The sequence below is a fragment of the Falco cherrug genome, chromosome 3, assembly GCF_023634085.1.
Source record: "Falco cherrug isolate bFalChe1 chromosome 3, bFalChe1.pri, whole genome shotgun sequence".
Classification (NCBI taxonomy): domain Eukaryota; kingdom Metazoa; phylum Chordata; class Aves; order Falconiformes; family Falconidae; genus Falco; species Falco cherrug.
The window spans coordinates 113,867,487-113,879,586 of NC_073699.1; the positions used below are offsets into that span (position 1 = coordinate 113,867,487).

Genomic DNA, 12,100 nt, shown 5'->3' on the forward strand with positions numbered 1-12,100 from the left:
CAGTTTCCAACCTTGAGAGTCATTTGATGCACGACTTCAAACATCTCCTCTGTGTTTCAGTTTTCTCTATGCACAAGTATATCTCACGAAGGATGTTGTAATTCTTAAATGCTGGCAGAGTGATTTGGAATCTTTGCACTCCTGCTATTACTGCTAACAGGGGCATAGGCTGGGAGTTGGAGGAAATTGTGATAAATGAAAGCTTCTGGCTGAAGAGGTTGCTGAAATCGGTCTTTTTCAAGAGACTCCCATGGGTGGACAACACGTGTTGCTGATGAAAACAAAAAATAAGCCATACATTTCTAATGACCCTCCACCACTACATTCAGCTTCCTTTACTCTCAGGTTCCCACCTCAAGCACGTACCGTGTACCGTGCTTAGGTGTTATGGATACCTTCTTTAGAGGCCTCTTAGGAGACTCCGCGCCCTGCCAAGGCACACAACCCATGGCAAACCCGGCGCAGAGCCCCACACCGCTGCTGGCAGCTAACCCGGGCAGCAGAGCACCAGCGCAGGCATGGACGACGGACAGACGTTGCACAAACCTCTGGGTGACTCTCACGCGGCAGCGACAAGGTGCCAAACCTGCCGGGGGGGCCAGGCAGGGCCCTCTCCAGCGGGTGACACCATCGCTCTCGGCCCCTGGCCCCTGCCAGCCCCCAGCACATCTGTCCCTGCGGGGGCCCGGCTTCGAGGGCTGGCTCCCCAGGCAGCTAAAACCCCACGTCCAACACGTAGATTACCGAATCCTAAACCACCCAGTTTGTATAAAGCAGAAGCGCTTTTTCTTCAGAAAAAGCACAGCCCGTTGAAGGAGCCACTCGGATTTGCCTCAAACGGCACGGAGACACACGCAGGACCGAGCCACGGGGGACAGGGTGACCCTCCACCAGCCGCGGGGCCCGGCCCGGGCCGGACGGAGACCCCCGGCCGCGGCGAGGGGGCAGCGCAGCGCCCCGGCCCCAGCCCCAGCCGGCCCCGCTCCCCCCGGCCCGACGCTCACCTGCACTGCTCGCCCGCGGCGCGGGGCTCCGGGCTGCCGGCTCCGGGCTCCCGGCTCCGCCCAGGCACCGTCTGCAAAGGGCCGCCCGCGCCCCGGCGCCGGGCACCGTCTGCAAAGGGCCGCGCCGCCGAGCGCGCACCGCCCACCCGCGGCCGTCGCCCCCCGAGCGCCCTGCCCCGCGCGCCGGGCCCGCGCCCCCCGCACCGCCGCGCAGCTGGGGCCGCGCCCCAGGCAGCAGCAGCCCCGCCGCAGGGCCGCCGCACGGCGCGCACCGTCACCCTCGGTCCCGGCGGGTCACCCCGCCGGTGCAGCGCCCCGGTCACCTGCGCGGCACCGGCTCGGCCAGCCCAGCGCGTGAGGAGATGCACAACCGGGAGCGCCGGTCCCGGCGGCCGCGCAGAGCGTGTCCCCAGCACGACATGGCTGCCACCCTCCCGACGCCGCCGGCGCCGTGCGTGAGCCGGGGACACACGCCTGTAGCGCCGGTCAGCAGCTCCGTTACAGCTCCGTTACCACCAGAGCTGAAACACGATGTTGAAGGTGGGCTCCAAACCCACATGTACGGTAAACCCACCCACACGGGAGATCCGGCATAGCCTGGGATTCGCTCTTTCCCTGGAAGGGGCTCCTTTGACCGCCTCAGCCCTGCAACTACACTTTCTTCACCTGCAAAAAGTTTTGTGCGACAGGGATGGGGAGGACCCCAAATCCCAAAGGAGAGTCAGGTGATGAGAAGACAAGGTGCCTGCGGGGCCCAAAGTAAGAGCAGGGTAGCCACAAGCTGTAACCTGCCTGGCGTCTCACTAGCACCTGCTAGTCACAGGAGAGAGAGGACCCAAGCACACCGTTACGTGCTGGGGACCAAGGACATACAGGGTACCTACCCATTTTTTTCCTCCCCCAACCGGTTGTACAGATCCATTATCTGCAGGGGAAGCCCACCCAGGCACCAAACCATCCTGCAAGGACCTCCCACCAGAGCCTCGAGGTGCCCCAAGGGTCAGCTGCTTCTCAGACACTCCATGGCATTGCCATCACATCTCTCTGACTTGTCACAGGAAACTAGCGGTTCCAAAGAAGTGGCAGATGGGGGTAAGAAATGTTTCCAGTGCTCAAAGACAATCGCTCTCCTCCGTCTCATTAAATTTTCAGCAGCAATTAGATATCCAAAACCCATTTGCTCATTTGAAAAACTCTTTCACATGTTTCCTCCTGCACTTGAGAAGTGCCCACCATACTCCGGGTCGAGAGTATGTGAACCTAGATTTGTGCTTTTAATTATTTCACTCCCATACATGGAAACAATCTTGGTATAGGACACAGTGTCAGCATGTTGCCCTGGCTGGTCCTGCAATTTTATGACTCCCAGAATCACCATTTCTCCTAAAGCTTCTACTGCTGGAGGCATGTGATTAAGGTACATTTTTTTTTCCAGGTTATTATCCAAGAAAAACTCATTATTCTTGCAATCTGACTCATTTTTTCCCCCTGAACATCACTAGTTGGCAATACAGATACCTTGCCCTCGGTACAAACTGTGACTGTTGAAACATTCATTCTTTGACTCCATTCGAATCTCTACTATCATGTCTTAATGTGACCTTTTAAAGCTCAGAAACGGCCTATTTTAAATCATTGGCCCTGACATATGTTAAAGGTATGTTGAACAGACTGTTTACAGGAATTTGGTTTCTGTTCTGCTTTTTTTTTTTTTTCTAACAGTTTTTCTATTCATCATCTTCAAGTTTCACATGTAGGACTATACTGAACACTTACAGGACATATGCCCACACTGTGAGAAATTGGACAACAGAAACCATAGGGAAGGGAAAAGGAACTGAAAGTCAGAAAAATAGTTGCAACTGCTAGATTAAAAATCTGAGACCTTCAGGAAGAACAGAAAGGAAAGATCAATTTGTTGTTTTTCCTCTGTGTTTCTGAGAACAAAACAGTGCAAACGGGTGTGAAGAAAACGCTGGTAAGAAGGGCTAGTGGCATCCACGTGGCATTCTTTCAAATGCACCCAATATTAGGCACGTGCTCAGCATCCCAGTTCAAAAAGGCCATCTCCATCCCATTCCAATCTGGTATAAATTTACCCAGAGTTCATAAAGTTCCAAAAGGTTAATTTTGTATTCTTGGCTGTAACCTTTCTCTTGCCACGCAGTGGCCACATGCTCCACGTCCCTTATTCTGGTGAATTTGCCAGGAACATGATGCCATGCTCCTGCTGAGCCAGGGGTCAGCCTTGTCCTGCTTGGTGAATAATGCACACCCCAGCCCCAGTATTCATGACTGTCACACTGTGGTCCAAGTTTTATGCAGGACTCATTAGAAGAGCACAGAGGAGAGAAGAATGGTCACTTTTTGTATAATTGCAGGGACAGGTCTCTGCCACACCAGTTAAGAGCCCTGCCGTAATAACAATTAGGGTGAAATGTGGCAACTAGAGCTTGACTCCAAGCTAAGCATCAAGCAAAGAAGAAAAATCGGTGTCTAATACCAACGTGGACATAGTTGTTGGGTAACACAAACTGACTCTCATTAAAAAAAAAAAAAAATCAATTAGTATTTGCCATGCATAAACAAATTCACTTGGAAATAAGAAGGGATCTTCTCCCAGGCTGTATTATAAAGGACATGCACTGTGGACTATCCAGGGTTAACATAAAACTGTAGACAGCAGAAAGACAAATGGACACAAGGGATGAGTTTTTGGACATTCTGCATTGCACAACTGCAGGCTCAGGGTACAAGCCTTTGCAGGATAAGGAGTGCCCCAGAGCTCACAGGAGAGATGGGGGATTCTCTACAGATGAGGATGAAAACCCCACAGCGCTTGGCTAGAGCAAAGGGCTGCTGTCTATTATACATTTACCAAAGCCAAATCTAAAGTGTGATTTTCTTTTCATCTTTTGGCTTGTACTCCAGTTACAACAACTACTTCCATTAATACCTTCTTTCTATATCCCTTCAACAAAGCTTTTTCTGCACCCTTGGTCTTAATTATCAGTCTTTCATAGCTCCACTTATTGGCATTTATCCTCACATCTTTTTTTTTTCAGGTTGTTTCCTCTCTGCAGTGCTCCAGGTACACCATTCTTGCACATCTGCTTATCATCTCAGCATCCCTTTACACAATGGACACGGCTGGAAACACTGGCTGTGCAGCTCCTAACCATCTCCCTTCCAATCCCTTTTCTACTGCAATGTGCTGCATGAGAAATTCAGCCAATGTTCATAGCCTGGATGAGACAGCTGGTTGGCTCTTGGAGGGAGAAGGAACAGGGACACAAAGGGGAGGATGACAACAAGCAAGTAATGTAACCACAGCGGTATTTACAGGACTGCCCATGAAGAACACTTTCAACTGCCTGCGGAGCACCTGGAGAGAAAATCACTGTGCCTGTTCTCCTGTGCCCCCAACCACAGAGGGGTCAGTAATTTTAGTAAATTGTAAAATTTATGAAGCTGCATTCACCACTTCTACAGGCAAGGCTACAAGAAGCCTCTCTTGTCCTCCACTGACTGGAGTATGTGATAAACAAACAAACCCCACTGAACTCGCCACATTTAATTGCACCACAAAGCAAACAGGAAGCCAGTGCAGTTTTTCGAGAGTTGAAACTATTTGCTCCATGTGGTTAACACTACCCAAAACAGGCGGGAAACCGCGTTTCTGCTTCAGCTATGCAGCTGGTCTGCAAATACGGCTGGTAATTTGCCCTTATTTAAAAGTCAAAAGAGGCTTTTTTTGGTAATCAGATCTGAAATAGGATCACAGCCGCGTGAAGTGTACAACACTGATCAACACCAGCAATCGCAAAGGCGGGGAGCAGAGCTCACCTGTGTAAGTACAGCCACAGGATACACCCTTTGCTGAGCAACACCTATGATCAAACCCAACAGTATTTCAAGATTTGAAGATCGCCGTTTCTTCTTGCACCTTCCACCTTCCACAAAGGGTCTCTGTGCTATATAGCACAATGATACGCTGCTACAGGCTTTTCACTCTTTGTTGGGATTTCTTTAAACATACATACATATATAAACTGCATCTTACAGCCTCCAACTGCTTGTACACATTCATTTTCCTATCTTGAACATACCAGTTCTCCATCTTCAAATAGCCAGAGCTGCCACAGCCCTACCAATTATGATTAACTTCATAAACAGCTTAATACTGCTCCATTTTACAGATTTTTATTCAAGTAGGACACAATGTAAAAGATGATGGGAAGACTTGACCTTCATCACTTTGAAAATCAGCGTTGGTGCTCTAAGGAAAGCATTGACTAATCTAAACCAAGTGCAGATCCAAAATCTCCCAAACTTTGTGGGGGAAAAAAGGAAGACATGAATTCAGAATTTTCATGTCAAGCCCCAGTGATTATTTCTATAGCAGCCAGCAGTATGGTAGGACATTAGAGATAACAAACAAACCGCTGAGCTAGCCAGAAGCCAGAAACAAATGCAGCCCAGGGAACCCAAGCTCTGACCTAGCACAGGGAGTGCAAAAGCACAAACTTAAGTTAACATAAATTTCTGTTTTATAGAAATATAGCAGTACTAATAATAAATAGTAAGTGTTAATATATTCAGAATAGATACACTTTGATTTGTACTGCTTAAAAAACTTCAGTAGTATCTGCTGTAAACCCTGCATTCTCATGCTTTTCCTCCTTTGTTGTTGACACACAAGAAAAACCAAGACACAGAAATGAACTGGCCAAAAGTTACATAGGGGAATGGTAGAAAAATCAGGTTAAATCTCTGGTGTCCTCACTAAAGGACTTGTTTTATTTGGATAACAAATTTACTTGTAGTGCCAGGATTGCAGGTCAGTAGCCCCTGACATGGGTCTCTGGAGAGAACAGAAACTAGCAAAAGGCTGTGTTGAAAAAAACAGAGGAGAAATTAATCACACCACCTTCTTAAAATGAAGACTGAAACGACCACTTCTCTCAAGAGCTCACTACCACATGTCTCAGGTTCCACTTTCCCCCAGCTCAAGTCCCACAAAAATGGCAGGTCCTCTGCTGAGGACAAGGCAGAAGATAAACACCAGACGAGGATGATATTTAGGGGAACAAAACTCAAAGGATCACAAGCACATTTACCAGCTTTACCCAGTATGGGTTGCATTAACCTGGGGGACCACAGGTACAGGAACAAGGACCTCACCAAGCAACCAGCTCTTTGCTACCCTGGGCTGACCACCTCCACACACTGCTAGCTTGTCACATCCCAATGCACACATCCTTAACCAACCCTGAAATAGGTGCTGGTTCTCTCCTATTCTTCATCTATGCACAGGCAATCTTCCCAGGAGGAGAATATTTCTCTGAAGAAAAATGTGGCAGTTACTTCATAGCTTGGAATTTGGGACAGCTGAGCGCAGAGTGGTTATAATATGAATTGTTTTTATTTCAAGAAAAAGGCCAGTTTGCTTGTTGATATTGCCACAAGACATTTCAGAGAAGAAAACCATGATAAAACCTCAGCACGTTTTTATCTTCATTTGATGAACATGCATTCAAACAAAAAACTCACTAAGCAAAACCTTTCCATGACCTGTACAGGAGCTGACAGTAAATTATTAGGGGGTGGGATTCAAGGACCCAAGCAGCCTGTTTGTTCAAAGAGCCTCTGAAATCACATCAATCCCAGGACCCCTGAACAACAGAGAGAAGGGAGAACGACACTCAGCTCTCTTGCTGAAAGCCAGAATGGTGTAATTTGGTGTCCTTGCCCAGAAAAAAAAAAAAGTTTTATTTGCATGACTACGCATTTAAATGAAGGATATTGCAGATCTGAAAGCAATGCATTCCTCCATGATTTCCCCATAAATGCTTGCAGAGGAAAAACAAGCAACAAGAACTGACCTGAGTTAGCTGCAGCAAGCAGCTGAGATTTCTATCTTGATCATCCACACCACCACAAGACTTCTAAAGGAGAAAAATCTCTGAAGGCAGTTCTCCTTCGGAGGTTATCAAAATGAACCAGGAGGCTTCGTTTGATACCTGCTTAGTTGTTTCTTCATCAGAATCTCAAAGTTACAGCTTCTGTCAGTGTCAAAATCTTGTGTTAAGGAAAAAGCAAGTTCTCTTAACTGTTGGGTGTTGCAAGCAGTACAACATCCCAGAGAATGAAGTGGAAGGTATTAATCAAATGCTAGATAGGAGGAGATGCTACTGACCCAGCTCTGCAACATATGTGAAGCTACAGCTGTGTAAGGGATACAGTTTGAGTTACTGACTGCAAAAACGTTACGACAGAATGGTTTGGGGGACAAACACAAAACCAAAACACCACCAACAAAAATCCCCACCAAAATTACACACGCTGCTCCAAAAACCCAAGACAATGCTTTCAAGGACAGGACCTGGAGTAAATACTCATGTTCAACTCCTTGTACTGGCACTGATGCTGTGGCTTTTAATAAGGTGTCTCACCTGTTTCTCTGCATGCAAAATATACATAATATTACTTCCGTGTTTCACAGGGCATTTTGTAAAGCTCTGTTGTTGGTACAAATCATTTAAGGTCTTTAACTGGTGGTGCTACACAAGTTCAAAGCATCAATGTCTCAACACAAATTATTATTTACACCTTTAACACTTCAAAATATAATTGCATAGATACACACAGCATTTTCACACACACACAAGGAATGCCTTGCAAAACCTCACTTCTCTTGAAGATGTTTTCTTGATACAAAACCAAAGAATGTCAAACAAGTGCACAGAAGCTACATACTTTTTCTGACTATTGGTTCTTCATGAGGGACAAACAACTTTCCTCTTTTTCTTTTTTTTTAAATACCATTTCTTGGGAGTACTTCTTTTTGCACCAATTGAGTTATTTTAAAACCACAAACTTCCACTATGAGTTGTAACTGCCTGTTTAACTAAAACACGCTATTTAATCTTGAAATTACTCTTAGGGGATTCTGGATCCTTTTCTTTGCTGCCAGAAGAAAAGCAGCACCCAGTCTTCCCACACTCAGAAGTACAGCTCAAGCTCGCATGAACAAAAAACTAAAACTAGACATCAGTGATAAAGTCAGAGCACTTTAAAAAAAAAAAGAAAAAAGGTCCTTCATCCAGTTTGGGAATTTTGGGGGCCCTTATTGTTTCCAGTAAGACCAGATCTTGCAAACTTTTGTGTGGGTGGCTGGCTGCACACTGAAGACAGGCATACGCAGGTGCCTGCCTGCACCAAATACTGTGCACAGACTCACGATTTGTTATATTTGGGTGGGTTTTGTTTGTCAACTTTTAGTTGGTGCATAAAGTGCGTATTCCAAACTAAGCAACATTCATAACCCAAACAAATACACTCTCTGCATAAAAACCAGGATATACGTGTCATGTTACAAAATGAGGCACATGCCAGTGACAAATGCTTTAAGAATTTTTTAGCAGCCACCTGAAAAATCACTTAAGAGTCAGAAATTAGTAGCAAAGGCCATTGCATGAGTCATCAATGACAAGGAAAAAAGGAATGGGAAAGGATTTTTTTTTCTTTTTTCTAAAATGAGAGATTGCTTTGGCTGAAAGAAAATTATCATTTTTACTGTTACCAGAGCAAAATTTCCATTTGTGAACAGGGGAATTTCCACCTGAGACATACTGATGAAGAATCATTTACATAGCTGGAGGTAAAACTACAACTTTTACCCTGGGAACAGTGTTGAAGAAAAAACAAACTGTCTTTGGTAGCAGTAAAGTGCAAAATTTTTGTCCTCAAATTTTGGTCCAGAAATAGCAAATGTTTGTTTTCATTAGGTCTTTAAAAAAAGAAGACGTATTTCACAGAAGCTAACAGTCCAAATAGCCTAAACAGAACTAGGACTGGGAAACTGTACCAGACAACTATTAGCTACATTAAGCGCTTACACTACAAGGGTCAGCGTGCCTTTCAAAACAAAATAAAAGCTTCATCATTTATTATTACAGTATCATCATTTAAAACGTGGCAGCAGCCAGGATTTGAGCGAGATTGGGTGCCCCCCCTCACATCAGTGGGATGCACTTAAGCAGAGAAATTTGCTGCCTCAAAGGATTTTTGCAGGTCTTGCCTTGCATGCTACAAACTCGCTGCTGTCTTAGAACAGTTAACGTTGAGCACTGGATCACTTAAGAGATTAGCGAGCTATTCCCCCCCCCTTTACTGCTGGCTTGTTCTGCTGTCCCCACAAAAAGGGGAAAAACAAAGAGTACCACAAACTAGCAAAGTCTTTAAAATCAGTCTCCTAAAAACAGAGAGGTAGGGGACTCTGATGGGGTCAAGCCTTCAGGAAAATTCTCCACCAGCCTAAAACCAAAATCATCCGCCCCAGCATGGAGATCAGCACCAAGTCACAGCCCAAGCAGTAATTCCAGCCAGTCCTTGGGACGGGTCCCCTGGCACACTTCTTGGTCAGAAATTGCTGCTTGGCACTAGGCTGGCATCCAGTAGCCTGATAACGTTTTAATATGACAGTATGAATGGGCATCTCCAGCAAAGCCTAGGTATTTTGCAGGCTGAGCTGGAAGCGGACACGCTCCTCACATAACATCCCTAGGGATAAGCCCTCTTCCTATTAGAATAGTTACATCTGGCATTCCTACAGCAGACAGCAATCAACATGCTGCCACGCTGGGTGTAGAAGTGCTGCCTGTGAGCACATGCGTGACACATCACATGCACATACAAAATAAGAGGGGAACTACATGGAAAACAGCAAAGCAAGACACACAGAAGGTGCATTTAAGACAGGCACTGTATCTAGGCTATTGACAGAAACCCCAGCTCACTCCCACATGTGTATCTTGCATCACAACCCTTTGGGTAATCTGGAATTTTTATCATTAATAGTTGCAGAGTTTGCTGCTTTTCTCTGGGACGTGAGAAACAAAAAAAGGCACATTGTTCTGTGAAAATTGTACGTCATTATGATTTGCAGACTGGGTTTTGCACATGCAAGACATGCCGCTTCTTTCTGAGCATGCGCTGTCCAGGTCCTCTTCCCAGCAGCTGTCTTGCAAAGCCAAAGCACTGCACTCCTTGGCAACTCACCTTCCCTCAACACATGAAAAAGTGAAACAGCCGTATTTATTTATTTATTTAAAATCTTTTTCCTTCAAGCTTCCAGGAAGACCTTGCCGCTCATTTGTCAGGGCTTACTTCAAGGAAAACACTTGAATACTTGAAAACTGGTAGGGGGTGTGTGTGTGTGTGTGTCCCGCCATTTAACTGGTGCTTTTGCCGAGCCTAGCATGTTCAGTCATCTGCTCCTGAACAGATAATAAAACTGTCCACATTGGTAAACAACACTGAATATTAATTCAATTATTAAATCAATTGAACAATAGCAGTTTCTAAGTGCAGACGGTCTTAATTGCTTACTAGAAGAGTTTGCAGTCTATCTTCATATTTGTACATTTTACAGTCCTGAGTAATGAGGCTTCACCTAAGTGATTCTTCCATTTTAGCAGAAGGCCAGCAACATAACACAAGTTACCCCAGCTTACCCACCTCTGCATATACATCTGCTCAGTCACTTGCTTGGAAAATTGTAAAGATCTTAGCCTGGGTTTGATGCAACGTTATTTCCACTAGGTCCTCAACAGCTACCACAAGCACACAGCAACTCACACCCCCATCTGTTTTAAACAGAAAAAATTTCAGCCTTATCCAGACTGCCTGGAAGTCCCTTTTCTAAATTGTTGCTGCTGTAAGCCTGTTCTGCACCATCACAAAGACCTTAAGTCTGGCTTTACCCTGACACTAAGAGGAACAAATCACCCAACAAAAGCAGCCATAAAGCACCTGCGGTGCTGGCAGGGGCTCAGCAAGATGACAACTTTGTGCTGGATCTCCTATTCTATTTCCCTGTTACCTGCAACAGGGAAACACTCAAACTCTCATTTCCTTCCTCCTACCTACTTTCCGTTTAGTGTTTTGAGTGGCTGGTGTAAATTGGCTCCAGTCAGGAGCCGGAGTTTCAATTTTCTCTTTTTCTGAAGGCCACAGATAGAAAGACACAGAGCAAAGTCTCCTGGATAAAAATGACAAAATGACAGGCGTTAAGGAGAGGACAGTAACAGACACACAGAGTTAACAGAGCTCCCAGGCATCAAGAGCCATGACGCTTGGATGCCTACAGGAAGATACGAGCTGCACACCACTATCAAGAAGGAGGTGAATTGTGCCACAGAGTTCACATGCAACTTTGGCAAGGTGATGCTTTCATAATTAGGCTGGGAAATTTAATGGAAAAATTTAGTGAAGTCTATGTGGCTTCTCTCCACAAGCACCAGCTTCACAGGTATGTGTTATTATATACAGCACAGTCATATTGCCAAAGTACTTTGCAAAGCCACACTGCTTTGTGTGACTGAGAATGAAATGATCTGGAGTCCCCACTGGAGATACCAAGCAACATGGAAACCACCTGAAAACATTGACCAAATACAGCCATTTGCTAGAGTACCACAAGAGGGGGTGTAGCTTGTTTCCAATGACCTGACCATAAAGCCTTACTTCTATAAAGTTCTGGAAGAATTTGCAACAAGCAAAAAGGCACCAGAAAAGGGAACCATTCCATTTACGTTACTGTCAGTAAAGCATCTCTCTTTACCATCCCATTTCAGACTGCTACATTCTCAGCCAAAGAGCAGCTCTTGTGATGGGGAACAGTGGGAAATCTTACTTGTTTTACTCTGAGAGGTCAGAGATGCCAGGTCTTGAGGTTGATGTTTTGCTGGGAAGTACTGGCTTCATTGCTGTCCAAAAAGCTTATGGGCACTGAACTGCCTGTAGCACAAAGAGTGTCCTGCTTTGCAAGCTGGGCAATCCCAGCATTGTCACTCCAGTGAAGATGCACACAGCCTGCAAAACTGCAAACTGTAGCAGCACCCGTCTTGGGCTATGCAGGCTGGAGAAGTGGTGGGCGAAAGTAAAACATGACTGACAATGCCTCTTGTTGTGGTTATCTACTTGCTAGATGTGTGGCTTGCTAGTCAGTCAAATGCCCAACAGGTTAACAAGCCTGCAGACCTATGGCATGGCACCCCCATGAACCCCTAACAGCAGCATTTCCTGCTTGC

The 12,100-nt window shown here is 45.8% G+C and overlaps 1 protein-coding gene across 8 annotated transcripts in view; it reads right to left on the reverse strand.

The window, feature by feature from the left end:
• PIK3CD (phosphatidylinositol-4,5-bisphosphate 3-kinase catalytic subunit delta) overlaps positions 1-12,100 on the reverse strand; it is a 59,653-nt gene that overhangs the window by 31,806 nt on the left and 15,747 nt on the right. For 2 of the 8 annotated variants that reach the window (XM_055703881.1, XM_055703883.1), the window contains exon 1: positions 1,005-1,119. The exons of 2 other annotated variants lie outside the window; for them this stretch is intronic. The gene's annotated coding sequence lies outside the window, so the exon portion shown is untranslated. Of the gene's footprint in view, positions 1-1,004; positions 1,156-1,327; positions 1,468-1,578; positions 1,643-12,100 lie in introns of those variants that run through there. 4 more of the 8 variants (XM_055703884.1, XM_055703885.1, XM_055703880.1 and 1 more) reach the window with 4 other exon arrangements.